We start from the raw sequence: 19172 nt of genomic DNA on the forward strand, positions 1-19172 counted from the left end.
GGGTGGGAGGCAGGACCTTTCTTCCCAGAGCCGGACGAAAAGAAGGAATGAGAGGGAAGGGCCTGTCTTTCTCATGCCAAGACTTCTTTTTAAAAGAAAAAAATTTTTTGACAGCAAAATCATCAAGAAAAAATTATGTTTAAAAATCTCTGGGTTCTAGTGTGAGACTGGAGTGGCCATCAGGAAGAAAAACTGTCCTGGAAAAGCAGAAAATAGCAAGAGCTGTCAGACACTGGACCTCAGGTGTATGTCCACTCTACGAGCTTACAGACGTCATCCCACTCAGTGGCTGCTCCGTAAAGACGTTATTCCTTCTCACCATCATTATCATCATCAGTAAAGGCATTAATTGCCTGAATTGCTTGATCACCAGCATAGGTGCCATATTCACTAAATTCTCTAAAGGCATGTTGATGTTGGGTAGAAACCAATGCAATACTGTAAGGCAATTATCCTTCAGTCAAAAAAAAAAAAATTCTCTCAAGGCAGAAATAAAAATATGATGCAAAGAAAGTTTCCAGATGAATGCTCAGAGAAAAGGCCTTTTGTCTGCCGCATGCAAAGGGTCTTGGACAAATGCAGAAGAGAAGGACATGGTGTGTCATTTGAGGGGAAACTGAGAGATGAGTGAATTCATTTGACTGGGACAAACGATTGGGATTCACATGGCAAGCAGATACAGTCGTGTGGGACCTAAAATGCCAAGCTCAGGCTTAAATTCTGCCCTGGTTCTGTAACTGTTCGTCTCTGGTGATTTAGTGGTTAGGATTCAGCATTCTCAGTAACTATTGGAGATGATTAAATCAAAGTCACATTTTAAAAGAATTGGTATCAGCCAGTGGGACACTGTGGGAACGAAGACTTTCTGGGGACAGGCAGAGTGCCGGTGGCAGCCTGGTGTCAGTTGGAGCAGGGGGGGGGCAGCGAGACGCGCCCCTGATGCGGATCCCAGACCGTGTCCTCCTCTCTCGCAGTGAGACTGGCTGACACTCTTTAGCTCCCCCAGGTTTTGGTTTCTAACCTGTAACATGCTGGGCAGGATTGAGGGCAGGAGGAGAAGGGGCGACAGAGGAGGAGATGGTTGCATGGCATCACCGACTCAATGGACATGAGTTTGAGCCAACTCCAGGAGATGGTGAACTACAGAGAAGCCTGGCATGCTGCAGTCGCAAGAAGTCGACCACAGCCGAGTGACTGAACAATAACAGCATTAATGTGTTGGGAAGCAGCCTCAGAAACCCCTTTGAACCTTTCAGATTAGCAGTCTGTATTTTTGTGGTTCCAGAGACACATCCTTGAGGACAAGGATGAAGGGAGACTCAGCAGGGACTTGGAGAGGCTGAGCCCCAGTGGATGAGGAGATGGAGATGGTGTCTGTTGGGGACCCACATGCGGAGATGCTAAAGCGATGGCATTGTAGGAAATCAAACAAGCAGCTCTGAATGGCAGACGCTGGGCTGGCTTCCCTTCCAAAGGCTTCTTGGAGGTAGATCCTTAAGTGAACTTGGAAGGAAGGGAGGAGGAGGATTGGCTGGTGAAATGGTGAACAAACAAAACAAACCAGACGGGCTTACATCTGTGCACGGGGAGCTCGCCCACTCCTGGGTGTGCTTCTTCGTCTGCCTCCAGGGGGCTGCCTCCCATGAGGCGGGTGCCGTATTAGAGACGAGAAACGAAAGGAAATGAGGAGGAGGGGGGCTGCTTCTGAGGCTGCGGCTGGGGCAATGCTGCAGTAATTTGTGTGTGAGACGGCAAGAGAAGCAGAAGGCAGGATCAGATCCGAGAACCACAGGTTGTCACATCCAGGCTCAGGAGATGCCCGTTGGAGCTGTGTATGGTCCGTCCCTCTGCTGGGTGCTGAGCAGGGATGCAGTCCAAGCTGGAGATGTTGAGACGTCACCGAGCTCCCGGCCCTTCTGCTGTATGTGAGAGAAGCCGCAGATGCTGAGAACATGCCTAGAGGCCAGTGTGATGACCGCCATGTGGATGACGACGTGACATCGGCCCTGGAACCACCGTGAACACTCAACAAAACCTCACCCCCCGATGCGCCTGCATTCTGGCGGGCCCTGTCCTTCACTGATGGAATACCTGAGCAGTTGGGCATTTTGTTGTTTTATTGGGGCGTATGTGTGCTAGGTTGCTTCAGTCGTGTCCAACTCTGTGCGACCTTATGGACTGTAGCCTGCCAGGCTCCTCTGTTCATGGGATTCTCCAGGCAAGAATACTGGAGTAGGTTGCATGCCCTCCTCTAGAGGATCTTCCCAACCCAGGGATTGAACCTGTGTCTCTTAGGGTCTTCTTCATTGGCAGGCGAGTTCTTTACCACTAGTGCCATCTGGGGAGCCTTGTTTTGTTGGAGATGTTTGCCCAAATTGCCTTACTTATGCACTGCTAATAAAAGTAAGAGAAACAATGTAATTTGGCTGAGTTGAGCTGTGTTATCTAGTCGCTCTCTACATCACAGAAGTGATCCTCTGCACTTTCCCTAAAGTTTGCCTCAAGACCCCTTGGACATCATGGACTCATTGGGAACCACAGCTACACCCCATCAAAGGGTCATCCCAGAAGCAGCACTCAGCGAATTCTATGCACACCATGTGGGCAACACTCTGCCATGTAGAAGGAGAAATCATTAACCAAGGATGTTTCCCCATAACAAAGGCAGAATTATACTAGCAAGGAAGGAGGAAAAATAGATACTGGGTAGGTAGGTAATAGTATCTTTGAAAAGAATTACTGAAGATTGCATATAGATTTTTATATACACGTTATATAACATACATGGGCTTCCCTGGTGGCTTAGACGGTAAAGCGTCTGCCTGCAGTGTGGGAGACCCGGGTATGATACCTGGGTCGGGAAGATCCCCTGGAGAAGGAAATGGCAACCCACTCCAGTGTTCTTGTCTGGGAAATCCCAAGGACAGAGGAGCCTGGTTGGCTACAGTCCAAGAGGTGGCAAAGAGTCAGACACGACTTAGTGCCCAAACAGAAACAACATGAAATGAGAAATGTAAGATACCATGCAGACGGATAGACGGGCGCAATAGGAAGCAACCGAAAGCCTCTCGAGTTAAGAGTCTGGCTAGAGAAGTGGTGAAAATCCACACAATATGATATGACTTAATCCTTACATGCCAGGCAGGAGAGGCGTATTTCAGACTTGGCAAGACTTCATAAGGCATTGCCAAATGAAAGGTGAACTTGACTCTATACGTGTGGAAAGAGATCACGCAGGGAGAGGAAAGCTAACACGTGTGTGTGTGAACACAGAAAAATGCACGGGAAGACGCGCAAGATGCTGATGGCAATTATAATGGCAGGGGATGGAATTAAGAGCCTCGGAAGATTAGGGAAGTGTCTTTTGTGTTTTTATGGGCTTTCCAAGGTTTCTCCATCAGACAGATACTACTTCTGTAATCTAAAAATAAAAAGTGATGAAAAAATAAAGAGGTGAGTTTACCTTTTCCTGACGGAGTCCCAGGGAAATGAGTCGCTTCATGGACTGGGGTCAAAGCAACAGAAACCTGCTTTCTGGGTTCGGAGAGTTTATGTTCAAGGAGTTCAGGGCTTATTTGTGGTCAACAAGCTCATGGCTTCCTGCCAGACGTTCTCACCCGTCCACATTTGCTTTCCGGGCAGGTAAACAGATGGGAATTACTGTGCTCTGGTCTGTGCTTCATTGAGCTTTACTCTCATAATTGTATTAATTTTTAAAGCGCTCATTTAAAATTCATGCTACGAACATATTGATCTTAAATTTCACTGTTCCCCATGAAACGGGAGGGTTTTTTTGGGTAACTTTTCATTTGAAACTTTTCCTTGGCAATTGTAATTAACACTGAGAAAAAGTTTCATTTCTTAGGGGAAAATCCTCCTTCCTGAAATTAGTGCGCTCTTGATTCCTTGCAGAGCACACGGCACAGAGTGTGCTGGGAGGGCATCTATATTTGTGTTCCGTGGGCATCTGTGTTTCGATGACGCACGTCCTAATAAGGGCATCCCAGAGCTTCGTGACCGGCAGGAGCCCTTCTGTTCCTGGCGTTTCAAGTGCTGCTGACGGAAGGCTGGGAGGGACCCCCTCCCTCGGGGGTCTAATAGGGGCCGCTGAGCCCGTGCTCGCTCACTGTCAGCTGCAAACAAACGGCCTTGTGAGCAAAGCAAGAGGCTCTGTTCTCTCCCCGAATGCCTGGGCCGGCTCCCCGGAGACAGAGCGGCAGGTTGAAAGCTCACCCTGGGGAAGCCCAGGGCTCTGCCTCATTTGTTCAGTGCGGAGTATTTCTATGTCCCGGGTTAGGAACCCTTTCTAGAAAAATGACCTTGAACTATGCTGGGCTATTGTCATATTTATTTTATTTTTCAATGACAGTGTCTGTCTTTCCATTGTCCTCCTGGGACAAAAAAGAGAAAATGACCAGATGACATACAGGAAGACGGGGGTTGGTTGAGACCCCAAATGAGACAGCCCTTTATATCCAAGCAGCCTTTAAAAAAATTTTTTTTAGTTAATTGATTTTTGGTGGAAGGATTATTGCTTTACGATATTGTATTGGTTTCTGCCAAACCTCAACATGAGTCAGCCACAGGTATACACATGTCCCCTCCCTCCTGAACCTCCCTCCCACCTCCCACCGCAGGCAGTCTTTTATTAGCTGAGACAGGTATGAAATAGAGGCAGAAGAGTCGTATTCTGAGGGAGGCTGATATAGAACACTGGCTTTGGAGTTGAAGATGGATTCACTCATCGAATAAAGGACCATTGGGCAGTCGCAGTGGGTCAAGCACAGTCCTGGGATGTGGGGCACAAACGAGGTAAAACCACCCCCAAAACACGTGTGCACTCAGGTGTGGCAGAAGAGGCAGACACAAAATAAGATGACTTCAGGTTAACAAGGGTGAGGGTGAAGGGCAGGCCCTGGTGCCGAAGGGAGACGCTGGACCGGGTGGTGGGCGTGGGGGCTGCAGGCAGGATAGGCAGGGACGGCTCTGGGAGAACGTGACCTCTGGGCTGAGACGCTTACCACGGGTTGCGGCCGGCGTGGAAGGATCTGGAGGAGGGACACTCCAGGCAGAGGGAAGAGCGAGGCAAAGGTACGAGGGGGCAAGGGACCTACCTGCTGGGAGGACCGAAAGAGAATGAGACAGTTTTTAGGGCCCTTTTGGCAACAAGATGAATTTGGCTGAGCACTGAAGAATTGATGCTTTTGAACTGTGGTGTTGGAGAAGACTCTTGAGAGTCCCTTGGACTGCAAGGAGAAGAGTACTGGAGAAAGCACTGGCACCCCACTCCAGTACTCTTGCCTGGCAAATCCCATGGACGGAGGAGCCTGGTAGGCTGCAGTCCATGGGGTCGCTAAGAGTCTGAAACGATTGAGCAACTTCACTTTCACTTTTCACTTTCATGCATTGGAGAAGGAAATGGCAACCCACTCCAGTGTTCTTGCCTGGAAAATCCCAGGGATGGGGAGCCTCGTAGGCTGCCGTCTATGGGGTTGCACAGAGTCGGACACGACTGAAGTGACTTAGCAGCAGCAGTGGACTGCAAGGAGATCCAACCAGTCCGTCCTAAAGGAGACCAGTCCTGGGTGTTCATTGGAAGGACAGGTGCTGAAGCTGAAACTCCAATACCTTGGCCGCCTGATGTGAAGAACTGACTCATTGGAAAAGACCCTGATGCTGGGAGGGATTGGGGGCAGGAGGAGAAGGAGATGACAGAGGATGAGATGGTTGGATGGCATCACCAACTTGATGAACATGAGTTTGAGCAAGATCCGGGAGTTGGTGATGGACAGGGAAGCTCAGCATGCTGCAGTCCATGGGGTCCCAAAGAGTCAGACACAACTGAGTGACTGAACTCAACTGCGCTGGCAACAAGATGAGAATCAGAGAAAATAATAAAAAGTGATCCTAAAGTGTTGGCCTGCAGGAAAGGGGGTTGGAAGGGAGGCTGATGGGTGGATGTTATTATCACAATATGGGAAGATCCTAGGCCACTGTGTCCTGGGTAGCGTCTAAATAAATGTCTCCTGCAATACTCTACACGACAGCTATTTGAACAGAAGTATAATTTAATGTGCAAGTTAGTTATTAAGTAGTTGACACAGTAGTTTTGCACATTATCTTACTAAATAAATCCAAACCCTCAGTCATTCATCTTGTACTAATAAAAAAAAAATACCATTTTGTTTGTTGGGTCAGATTTGCCAAGTTCATGGAGCAGGTTCCCATCCTGCTCAGGGGCCTGACTGCTGAGTAGAGCTGCCGTCCAAGGCTGTGCTTGCAGAGGTGTGTGCTCAGACCGAGCTGTTAGCTCTTTCATCATGCGTTACGATTACTTGGAGCTTTCACAGCCTGTCTGCTGATGGTGGTTGGGTGTAAGAACCACCTTTCACCTGTTCTCAAACCTTCTAGGCTTCTCTCCTAAGATGGCTGTGAAGCTCTGTGAGATCCTTGGTGGGGCACCGATGCTCACGCTTATCCCCTTTAATCCTCCATGAGAGCATGGCTGTAAGTGAGAACAGGGTGCCATTCTCTGAGAAGCTGCAGATTCTGCCCTGGAGGGTAGCTCTGGTGCGAAACCACACAGCTTGAACCTGTGATTCACACCACGTCTTGAGAAGTGAGCATTGCAAAGGGCAGACCTCAAAGGAGGGTGCCCCGTGGGGGCCGCACGCAAGCCTGGCTGCTGCTCCATCGGGAATCACGAAACGCCGTGTCCCTGAGTTCATGCCTGTCATCTTCCTTTCAGCTCTGCTAAACATCCGCGTAGACAAGAAACAATCCTCTTACTTGAAAACAGTGATGACCATGAGGATTAGGTTTATATTTCAGTCCTTTTTAAAGGAGGGAGTAAGTACCCTTACTCAGATCTACGGAAAGTTATTTATGGGAAATAAAAACCGCAAGAAGACACGTGGGGGAAAAGGGATAACACGTTCCGACCAGGGAAGGGAAGTTGTAAGGAGATTAAGTTTCTTCCTTTTTAAAATTCTCTGTTTGACACAGATGGAATCTTTATGTCGGAAATAAAACCACATTTAACCCCTCAAAGATGTGTCCCCAGGCCATTGTTGTGGGGTCATATTTGTCACGGATTCTACTGAATGTGCTCATTTTGCACCAAAAATACAAAATAGAGGGAGTGAATTTCATGGTCTCCAATCGTGAGAATGGATTATGTGGAGAACTGTATGGAGAACTGGCGGAGGGCGTTGGGGGGGGTTGGTGCTGAGCCAGCGTCCTCAGGCTGTGACCAGGAATCTGGGGGGAGGGCCCATGACAACTCGCTCTTGACTCGCCCCGTCTCTTCCACTCTAGGAGGGGTTTTAAACACTTCCCTACACGTCCTCGGGCTTCCCGGGGGTGCTGTGTGAGTTAGTCACTCAGGGGTGTCTGACCCTTTGTGACCTCATGGCCTGTAGCCCCCCAGGCTCCTCTGTCCATGGGATGCTCCAGGCAAGCACACTGGAGTGGGTTGCCATGCCCTCCTCCAGGGGATCTTCCCCAGGGACTGAACCTCGATCTCTTGCATGGCAGGCGGATTCTTTACCATCTGAGCCACCAGGGAAGCCCCTCAGTTCATCCACAGTGTGGTGTTAGGTGTGCAGCAAAGTGGTTCAGTTATACATACACGTACACCCGTTCTTTGTCAGGGCTTTCCCCATGTAGGTTATCATGGAGTGTTGGATAGAGTTCCCTGTGCTACGCAGGAGGCCCTTGTTGATTACCTTTTTTATATAGAGTAGCGTGTATATGCGGAGAAGGCGATGGCACCCACTCCAGTACTCTTGCCTGGAAAATCCCATGGACGGAGGAGCCTGGTGGGCTGTAGTCCATGGGGTCGCTAAGAGTCGGACACGACTGAGCGACTTCACTTTCACTTCCATGCATTGGAGAAGGAAATGGCAACAACCCACTCCAGTGTTCTTGCCTGGAGAATCCCAGGGACGGGGAAGCCTGGTAGGAGGCCGTCTATGGGGTTGCACAGAATCGGACAGACTGAAGCGACTTAGCAGCAGCAGCAGCAGCAGCAGCAGCAGCAGCAGCGTGTATATGTCAATCTCTACTTCCTAACTTTTCCCTCCGCGCCCGACCTCCCCTTTAATAGCAAAGTCTATGAGTCTGTTTCTGCTTTGTAAACAAGCTCGTTTGTTTAAAACGAGCTCGTTTGTTTAAAACTTTAAAAGTTTTCATGTGTAAGTGATATCCTATGACATTTGTCTTTCTCTGATTTGCTTCACTTGGTATGATAATCTCTAGGTTCATCTATGTTGCTAAAAGAGGCATTGTTTCATTTTTTGGTATGGCTGAGCAATATCCCATTGCATATGTATAATATCTCACTGTATATCTTTCTAAGTATAAAAGTGTTTTAATCTACTGACTGTGAGTCTTAGAAGAGTGATCTTCTTTACAATCCAAAGAAAACTGGTGCATATGTTAAAAATTAATGCTCCTGTGACCTTCTGATGTATTTTGACTCTTCTTCGTGGCTTTCTTGGTATTAACTATCTTTTTTATTATCAGTGTTAGGGCAACGTCATGGCCTATACATGGGTTTCCAGTCTTCACTGATCAAAAAAGATTGACCAAAACCACCTTTATCATACACTCCCTCCAAATCACTTCCACCCCATATGATTTTTTTAGGCTGGAGTTGTAATACACGTAATTGGCTCCAGCTTCTCGTGGCGGTGGCTTCTCTTGCTGTGGAGCTCGGGCTCCAGGGCGTGAGGGCTTCAGTAGTTGGCTCCCAGGCTCGAGAGCACAGGCCTGAGAATGGTGCCGTATGCCCTTGGTTGCTCCAAGGCACGTGGCGTCTTATCGGATCAGGGATTGAACCTGTGTCTCCTTCACTGGCAGGCAGATTCTTTGCCAGCAAACCACCAGGGAAGTCAGAGAATAAGACATTTTGGGTCAATTACATTTCCACTGATTTAAGCAGGGGTGCTGGCGATGAGGAAGAAAGCCATTTAAACCTCGAAACGCTTTGCCAGACAGGTCAGCGTCAAGTGTTTCGAATCATGTTCTTTGTGAGTGGAAAGCGAGGAAGTCCCTATTTCTTTGTGCTTGAAGAACTGGCCCCGGCTCTCCTTCCGACGGTCCTTTGAGGGGTCCCCAGCTAACTGGGGTCACACTGTCTTCTTACCAGCCACTTGCTATCTTGTTAAGTGATGTGGTGGTTGCTCTTGTGGAAAAGGTTCTTGAGTGATTTTAAAGGCACATCCTTCCATTTGTGGTGGAAGTTTCACACACTTTCTTTTCACTTACAGGCTTGCTCAGAGGCTCCTAAAAACGCCTCTGCAAGGATGGGCGTCCGGCTGCCTTTCAGAGGGGTGTAGACAGGTGTTCTCCATAGCAGTGGAGTAAGTAGCAGTCGCCTCCTCACAACCAGACCTCTGTGGCCTCAGGTCAGGGGCTGAATGAACGTGTCATCACGCTTCTTTTTGATGGATGAATTCAATACATCAGGGTAGTCTGAGTATTCTTAAGGGATAAGAATAAAACGGTTAGGAAAAATGGAAATAAATGAGTGCTTTTCAAAGGCAGAAGATGAATCAGTTGTTTAGCAGCTCAGTCGTGTCTGACTCTGCGACCACATGGACTGCAGCACGCCAGGCTTCCCTGTCCATCACCAGCTCCTGGAGTTTACTCACACTCATGTCCATCGAGTCGGTGATGCCATCCAGCCATCTTGCCCTCTGTCATCCCCTCCTTAAATCTTTCTCAGCATCAGGGTTTTTTCAAATTAGTCAGCTCTCCACATCAGGTGGCCAAAATATTGGAGTTTCAGCTAAAACATCAGTCCTTCCGAGGAATACCCAGGACTGATCTCCTTTAGGATGGACTGGTTGGATCTCCTTGCAGTCCAAGGGACTCTCAGGAGTCTTCTCCAACACCACAGTTCAAAAGCATCAATTTTTGGGCCTTCAGCTTTCTTTAAGTCCAACTCTCACATCCATATGTGACTACTGGAAAAACCATAGCTTTGACTGGATGGACCTTTGTTGGCAAAGGAATGTCTGCTTTTTACTGGACCTACCGGAAGTCATGTCAGGAAAGCCTGTCCGGTCCCTTGGTGAACCTGGCCCTCTTCTGATGGCGTGTCCTCTGCCAGGTCAGTGCTGGTCCTTTGTTGTGTGCGGTCTGTGCAGCTCACACAGACTCTGCTCTTAGTTTTCACGACTGAGGTGGGGCAAAGCCCTTTCCAGAACACAGAAATGAACAGACGGGCATTGCTGTCAGCATTAGGGATTCACTTCTTCACTGTTGTCCCGATGTCACCTAAGTGGTGAGGACTGGTGACCATCAGCAGACAACTGGTGACCATCTCCATCAACAAGGAGAGAAAATAGTGGTTTCAGTTTCTATTAATATGATGCAGATCTCTGAGGATCAAAAACCTCTTTCCAATATTCCTGCTTCCTAAAAAAGTGAACATTGCCCTGTGAGTATCTCTTAATGATATGGTGGTGGTAGCCCTGCCCGTTATGTCCTTGTGAGACGCCAAATTCATCTTTAAGATGTCCCAAGTTTGTATGATGGTGCAGCTTCAAGATTGCAAAATAAAAAAAAGAAAGCATGTTTTCTCATTAGTCATTTGGAATTACTGAATTATGGAAATCAGTCTTTGTATTGACTGATAAAGTGCTACCACCTTTAAGAGCCCTCGATTTTATGCCCAGTTCCAAATATATTCATTCTTTCCTTTCTCCATTAAGGTGATGTGTCTGTGGGTAATGACTTGTTCACACAAGGTTACCAGAATGTGAAAAGAGTAAAGACCTCTAGCTGGAACCAGAGGCATATTCTCTTGGCCTTTAGGACAAATATTAGCCGAGCGGAAGAATGTGAGCTGGTGGCAGTGACAGAAATGAGTGCTGACCCAGGGCATCCATGGTAAGAAGTGGCTTTACCCCCTCTTAATCACCAGCCCCAGCACTCTGAGTCACATTCTAATTCCAGTAGTCCTTGGAGGCCACTCTGGTGCTGGGTTGACATCTAAATAATAAAGTGGATATAAAAACACAATCACTTAACAGGAAATAACTGGCAAGTAGCTTTTTGATCTATGGCACTGATGAGAGGCATCTCACGAGGCCGAGGAGAAACTCCCAATTAGACGATGTTGATGGATGGGCTCCATCAGGTGGTGCGTACACCTTCTTGGGATTTCTAGAGCTTCATTTCCTTATTTGAGGGCTGGGGTTAGCTACTTCTTCTATTATCAGAGATTATAAGTGACTCCAAAAGTTGACTCACTGGAAAAGAACCTGATGCTGGGAAAGATTGAGGGCAGGAGGAGAAGGTGATGACAGAGGATGAGGTGGTTGGATGGCATCACTGACTCGATGGACATGAGTTTGCGCAAGCTCTGGGAGATGGTGAAGGACAGGGAAGCTTGGCGTGCTGCAGTCCATGGGGTCACAAAGAGTCGGACACGACTTACTGGCTGAGCAATAACAACAAGTGACTAAGCCCAGTACTTGTTTTCTTACTAAAAAAGATTTCTATCTGTCGTTTATAATGTTGAATACAGACAAGCCTGATTGATAATGGGGTTTTATGATGGATCATTAACTGAATGTGCAAAAGATTCTGAAGCCATGCCACCTCTCAGAGCATAGGCATGAAATGCATTTAAAAAATTCAAAATATTACCTGTATATCAGGCATAAAGAGAAGCAACAAATCAGTCTTAAATTCCATGAGTAATGAGCCCTGGAATAAGAATATGCTTTTAAAACAGACTGCTTAGAAGAACAAAATGTTTCAGGATAATGTAACCCTGGTAATTTTTTTCAGTGGAACTTTCCACCCACAACTTCTGAAAGGAAAAAATAATCTTGAGTCTGTGCAATCCAATGTACATTTACTTTTTCCTTAATAGTAGCTGGCACACTCACTGTTGAGCAGGGTGTCCTGGGACTTCTCACCATGTCTTCATTATTCCTCTTTTATTCTGTGAAGTGGCATTCCTTGTTAGTTATGAAGTGGAAAATGCAGGTATTAAAACTCACTATTCTTGCTTATAAGAAGTAAGACTAAAAAGAAATTAAACTATTTTTTCCTAGGTCTGAAAAGACAAACAAAGGTTTGCAAGAATATTTCAACTCTCCAGTCCTCTTCCATATCTAACTGGAATAATTTCATAATCAATTACTAATATAGTGGAATAACTTAAATGAATATCATAAAAGTTGATGTCATCTCTTTTGAACTGTTAGAGTTTTTATTAGAAATTTGAAATAAAGAATTAATTAAAAGAGTTAGCAGCTGAGCTATATTATTTGATCTACTATTTGGAAGGACCCACATGCCTGTACCACTGAACCCTGATAATGCTTGCTGACAAAGGAAAGAAGGCATTGAGAACCACACTGGTGTGACCCCACTGAACTTCGAGTGCTTAAACTGTGGTGAAATCACCAAGAAGAGACCAGAAAAGACATCACAGGCTTTCTTAGGACACTCTCTGTGGAGTACCAAAATAAGCATTCCTTTAAGCTTATATCTTACAAAGTTGAATAGCTCATCCTGGGGTTGACAGGAGGCTCCTCTTCATGCCTATCTTACTAATAGAAGAAAACGTCAGAAAAGCAGCTGGTATGATATTAAATGTTTGCCGGCTTCGTTTTTTATAGCAAGTCAAAACTCATGGCAGAATCAGATGCCTGAGTCATTCAGGTATTGTGATGCCTAGCCCTCATCCCTCTTTTTCTCCCAGGGCTCCACACAGGTCTTATTGGCAACACCAATCCGGATAATAATCTGATGAAAGGTAGTCCTGAAAACCAGCAGACTCTCACTTACTCATTCACGCTTCCAGGTACTTTTAAAGTAAAACAGAGTGGAATCATCTTCAAATCGAGGTCTTTCCTCTTGCTGTCCGCACCGAGCAGAGTGCCTCACTTACCTGAGCCTTAGTTGATTCATCTGTATGACTGCCATAACTCTTCCTTAGTAGCGTAGCGAGAAGCACCTGGAGTCCCTGTAAGTTAGTAGATACTCAACAAATTGGACTTGGTATCATACGGTCCAAATAAATGGAACAAATAGTTTTCTTCCCCAAATGTTATTTCCATCTCTTACCCAGATTTATCCACTAATTCCTGAATTCTCTGATATAATGTGTATTCCTTATCACTATTAAACTCAGTAGAAAATTTTGAAAAGTGTGTGAATAAAATTAACAGTTTCTATGAAGGTCATGACAACCATTAATCTAATCATGAGGTCACATTCCCTTCAAGCTCCTTCCTATCTCTTCTCCTAAACTCTTGTCTAAACCCCCAGGAGACACCCAACAGGCAATCCAACCATCCCTAATTTTCAAATAACTCTCGTGTAAATCTCACACTCAAGACAATCTTGCGTAAACCATTTGCTCTACGACTTAATTCCATTGTGCTCAATGCAGTTCATGTGTGATCAGAGGTTGTGTGTAGTTAATAATGGTTATTTGGTCCATGTATGTTATTTTACAATTCAAGAGGCATTAATCGTTATTCATGACTTAAAAGCAAAATCATTGCCTGAATAAGAAGAAGACTTTCTGCTGATTTGCAGCCGCAGGCACGGACCCCGTCTTGTGGAGCAGACACAGTCTAGACATTTGACTTTGATTTGAGGTCCACCCAACCTGATATCCATGGACCCACTGAGACTTAGAACTGGGAGTCCTCAGTGTGTCGAGAAGACTGGGAGGTGGGGTTTCAATGGCATACCCACTCTGTCTTACCGAGATGAAACTAGAAGACGGATGGAAAGAGACCGGAAGCAGACCGCATGGTAGGCGGCGTGCATCCTCGCCTCGGAAAGGGCTTGAGTCTGCTGGTCCCGGCGGTGCGTGCGCTAGTCGGAGACACGAAGACACGGATTTGCTCACGAACGAGGAAAGGCGTGCCCTCCCCTTGGCTAGATCAGACATAATCCCTAACACGGAGTCTTCCTGGCAGAGAGAAATTCTCCCTCAGGTGCTGCCAGCGTGGAGCTGTTGAGTCACCCCGTGTTATGGAGCGTGTCCAGGGTGATTACAATAGAAACCATTATGGCTGGGGTTGGCAATGAGATTCTCATTTTTAGGGTCTATTAGTTGTTCCATGATACAACCCAATTTACCTCAGTCATTTCAACTGCCTTTTAACTAAAGCTTGGTAAAATTTTCCTGGTAGTAAAAACTTCCTCATGTTTTATGGTGACTCCTGGTGCTATGGAGGCTGAATGGGAGAAAAGTCAGGAGGTGGTGCAGGGTGCAAGGCTCCTTTTGACATTTAAGTGATGGTGGCTGACAATGTGCCCTGTACTCATCAGCGGGTCTTAAGAGAGTTTCGTGTGAGTGTGCAGTGTGTAAGATTCATTTGCATCATCAAGTTACTCAAAGGGCCAGCATGTAATACTCCAACCCAAATCTCAAGGATGTTCCCACGTTCTCTCAAAGATATGGCACCTAATCATATCAATAGATCAACTCGTAGGTCAAGCCAGCGTATTAAGCTGTAACATGAATCTGAATAGTTGGATGGTTTATCAGGGCAGGACAATGTTAGTTGCTCAGTCGTGTCTGACTCTTTGCGACCCCATGGACTCCTCTGTCCATGGAATTCTCCAGGCAAGAATTCAGGAGTAGGTAGCCATTTCCTTCTCCAGGGGATCTTCCCAACCCAGGGATTGAACCTGGGTCTCCCATATGGCAAGTGGACTCTTAACCATCTGAGCCTCCAGAGAAGCCACTTAAATGATGTAGCCAAAAATTCTCCTTCAGGGTGTGGCTGGATTGCTCCGACCACATGTGTCAGTTAAAACCGCAGAGCAGGATTGGAATGCTTGGACCGGACAAGGAGCTTTCCCTGGTTGCTGTCTCCTCAGACTGTCCCTCATTATGAGACATCTCCCCCTCCTTCCGACATCAGGCACAGGCCCCCTGAAGCCCAGCTCTGTTTGGGACACAAGGCTAGGACAAGGGCAAGGTCCAGGGAGAGGGGACGTCCTGGGTGAGCTGTGTAGGATCAGTGTAGACTTCAGCACGTGCTCACTTTCCAGGGCTGAGCCTGGACCTGCCCAACCTGGGTGCCTCCCTCGCTCACCCCAGTCCTGGCCCTACTTCAGGGCCAACTGGACCCCAGGGCTGGTTCTGAGACCCGCCGAGTGATGCTCGCTCCACGACTGGCAGTGACTTCATGCCACACTGACGACCCCCAGGACTGTATTTTGTTGCTGGCGGTGTCCCAAGCATCCACTTTTCTCAGAACAATCCTGTGTGTATGCTAAATTGCTTCAGTCATTTCCGACTCTTTTTGACCCCATGGACTATAGCTTACCAGGCTCCTTGATCCCTGGGATTCTCCAGGCAAGAATACTGGAGAGGATTACTGTGCCCTCCTCCGGGGGATCTTCCTGAGCGAGGGATCTAGGGATGGAACCCACTCTCACGTCTCCTGCGTTGGCAGGGGCTTCTTACCACTGCACCACCTGGATGCCTCTGTCCGCTCTTCATCCTACAGAAGCTATGAAGTGGCTCTCATTGTCCTTGACGTTCAGACGAAGCTCAGAGAGGCTGAGAAAGTGGCCCAAGTCTCATAGCAGATAGTAGGGGGCTTGGGGCTTGACTCTGGGGTGAGGCCAGCCTGTACGTGTCCTGGTTCTGATGCTGGTGCCCTGGGACAGAGCCGCCTCCTGTCACCCTACCCCCACACCCCTCCCTAGGCCTGCTCTCTCACATGTCTCTGTCATAGACGCTGTCTGAGGGTTCCCTGGAGATGCACCCCACTCTCCAACAGGAGACTGCGTTTTCAGCCAGCTGCTGGAGCCTCCAAGATCACTTCCTCTTGGTCTGGTGGTTGGTGGGGGGGGCAGTCTCTGGACTCCTGGTTTCACATCTAGCGGTGTGTGACCTGGGGAAGCTCCTGACTCCTTGGCACCTCAGTTTTCTCTTGTAGAGTGGGGATCCCCTAAAACCTATGCCTCAGAGGCTGTTGGGATGACTCAGTGGGGCGCGAACCAGAAGTCCCTTAGAACAGCACCTGACCACACACAGCGTTCAGCCAGCCTCTGCAACTATTGTGATGCTTTCTGATGTCGGATGTTTACCTTCCTCTTGGGAGACTTCCAAGGTGCTAGCCTCTGTCTGCAGGACCACCCTGGGGACTACACTTCTCTGGCATAAAGTGGTGGGCTGGTCTCCAGGCCCCTCCTAGATGCCGTCAGCCACTGTGATGAGCAGGGCCCTGCCTGACTCCGTAGATAGGCGGCCTTCACGAGGAATGGGCTGATGCATGGTATGAGAGATGCCACGTTGGGAGAGGGCCGAAACCATGCCTGTGAGCAGAATGACCTGGGTACCACCTCACAGACTGTGAGCCAGAGCTGCCCTTGCCTCAGAGCCCCTCCCAGGGAGAACCGTCAGCAATTTGTCCATCCTCAGGGCTGACAGGGCTTCCCTGGCAGCTCAGCTGGTAAAGAATTTGCCTGCAATGCGGGAGACCCTGGTTCGATTCCTGGATTGGGAAGATCCCCTGGAGAAGGGAAAGGCTACGCACTCCAGTATTCTGGCCTGGAGAATTCCATGGACCATACAGTCTACGGGGTTGCAAAGAGTCAGACATGACTGGGTGACTTTCACTTTCATTTTCACAAGGCTGAGAAGCACACCTGTCTTTTGTGAAAGACATTAGCGGCCTTGTAAATAGTGAGAAGCATAGGTTTCTGTCTTAGAGAGACAGAGAGAGAGAAAGAGATATGATAGAGTCGGCATGCATGAATGTGGGGCTGGCAAACCCCAAATACCCAGGGTGGGCTACAGGGAAGGGCCAGTCCTGCAGTTCAGGTCAGAGGGCATCTGCTGGCAGAAGTCCCTTGTCTTCAGGGATGTCAGTTTCTTTCTAACGTCTTCAACTGATTGAGTGTGGCCCGCCTACACTGTGGAGAGCAATCTGCTTCACTCAAAGTCTACTGATTTACATCCTAATCTCATGTAAAAAACGTGTTCATAGTAATATCCAGATGCCTTTGGTCAAATATCTGGGGACCATGGCCTAGCCAAGCTGATGTGTAAGATTGTCCGTCACACCAGGCCTTTTAAATGGACTGGATGTTGCACACACTTTCATCCTTCAAGTGGGACCTGACGGGAATTATCTCAGGCCAGAAACACTTTGTCTGGTCTATGACGTCATGGTGATTAAGAAACTATCCTCTTTGGGTGATCGTGAGGGCTTTTCAAATGGACAGCTGGCATGCTCATGCAAATGGCAGATGTATCTTTGTAGAACATTCTTCAAGCATTGGGTGAGCGCTTCTGTGACTCTTAGCAGAGTCACACACACACACACACACACACACACACTGCCTCTGGAGTTCAAACATAGAATGTTCTGATTAGGAAACTTGGTCCTGGAGGGAAAAGGAGTGGAATTTTCATCACAGGCCTGGAGCCCCACTTCTCTATGGCAGATGTAGAAAGAAATGAGATAGTGTGTTATTACCGATTCTCTGACTGAGGATACTAAGATGGCGTTATGGGGGGGAGTGACTTTCTACACTTCTGGGCACCAGCCTGTTAACGACATAATGAATTATTACGTTGGCAGAGAACACTTTGGTGCTTCTGATATGCTTCTGAGATTTTATGGATGCTGGAAGGAACAAAAATATGATCTTTAATACTCCAATTTGTGCGTGTAGTACACTCTGTGATTGTTTGGGAAACTGCTCGCTCGTCCTCTCAGAGGAACGACATACGTGGACAGACATTATTTTTTATATCTAGTGGGTAGTAAAACGGTGCAGAGGCTGAGCGATCTGAGGGGGCAGGGGACTGGATCGCCTGGACCTCCTGGTTATCATTTCTGAGCACTGCTTTTTCCTCACGGGACCCGCAGCTATTTTGAAAGAATGTGGATGTGGGAGTCAGAGCTTATGAATGCAAACCTCAGCCCTGAAATCAAAGCTTTCTGTCACGCCTGAGAGAAAGGAGAACTTGGAGGGGTTTAAACTCTGCCGCATGAGACCTGTGACTCTGGGAGGGCGGTTGATTTTCTGTGAAGTCCAGGCACTGCTCTCTTTTTTTAAGGTTCCCATCCTGGGAGCGGGTCTGGACCTTCTAGCACAGAATCCCATTTGCACGGGGTCACGGCCGCTGGTCCACACTGGCCAAGGCTCTCTCTGCAGCCGCCCCCCCATCCCTGCTGGCTCCCTGGCTCCATCCTTGGGCTCCACATGGCTTCATGCCACTCACGGGAGTGCCCCTCCGTCCAGGGATTCTCCCAGAATTGCTTGCCTCTCATGCCTACGTTTTAGACGTTCCCTTGCTCTTTGCCTGTAAGACTCTCACTCTTCCACGGTTTTGGACCATCTTCTCCACTTTTACCGTGGAGTTTGCGCTGCTTCTCTTCCCCAGTAGCCGTCTCTTCTACTAAACATTGAGGAGTTTGATGTCCTACGGAGGTGGATGTCTTGCTCTAAGAGCAGGCTGATCTAAGCTCTCATATCTCTCCCACCCTTGCTGCCGAGAGGACAGTACAGCTCTCTTCTCCCATATCCCAAACAGCACCGAGCAGGAGCCGGCGCTTGGACGCCGTGAGGGCTCGTCTGACTTAATAACCGTGGAGCGCTCTGTGAAAAGGGCCCCAATGTGTGTTTCTCTTGTAGTAGTAGTTCATGGCACACGTGTGAGCTGACTCACATTTGGGGAATTTGGAAATAGAATATTTTATAACAACATGAAACCACAGTCTTTTAGATTATCCCCATGCGGTCACCCTTTCTGTAGTTATCTGGATAATTCCAGTGGACACTGCGGGTTAGGCAACATCCTCTCTTTAGGGGAAACAGATATTCTTAAGATCCAGGGAGTTAAAACTAAGCTTGGGGTGGGCAGGAAGGAGCTGAAATGTAGACTGGAGGGACAGGGACCTCCTCTTGTCAGTGTATATGGACGAAGAGAGGAGCCAGGTTCTGTGTGAACCCCAGCACAGCCTCAGCCAACTGAAGCGGAACGCAGACTGGACTTAGGAGTCATGCTCCCAGCATTGCTTTGGATCTCATTAGTCGGGAAGTGATGCTGGAGGGTCTGGCCAGTTGTACCTGCGTCTCTTTGCTTCAGGGCTTTTCCTGGCAGCTCAAGCTTGCTCTGTCCACAGTAGGTCACCCACAAACTCTTCCTTAAACCAACA

This window comes from Bison bison, unplaced genomic scaffold (genome assembly GCF_000754665.1).
Source record: "Bison bison bison isolate TAMUID 2011002044 unplaced genomic scaffold, Bison_UMD1.0 scf7180017864527, whole genome shotgun sequence".
In the NCBI taxonomy this organism is placed as follows: domain Eukaryota; kingdom Metazoa; phylum Chordata; class Mammalia; order Artiodactyla; family Bovidae; genus Bison; species Bison bison.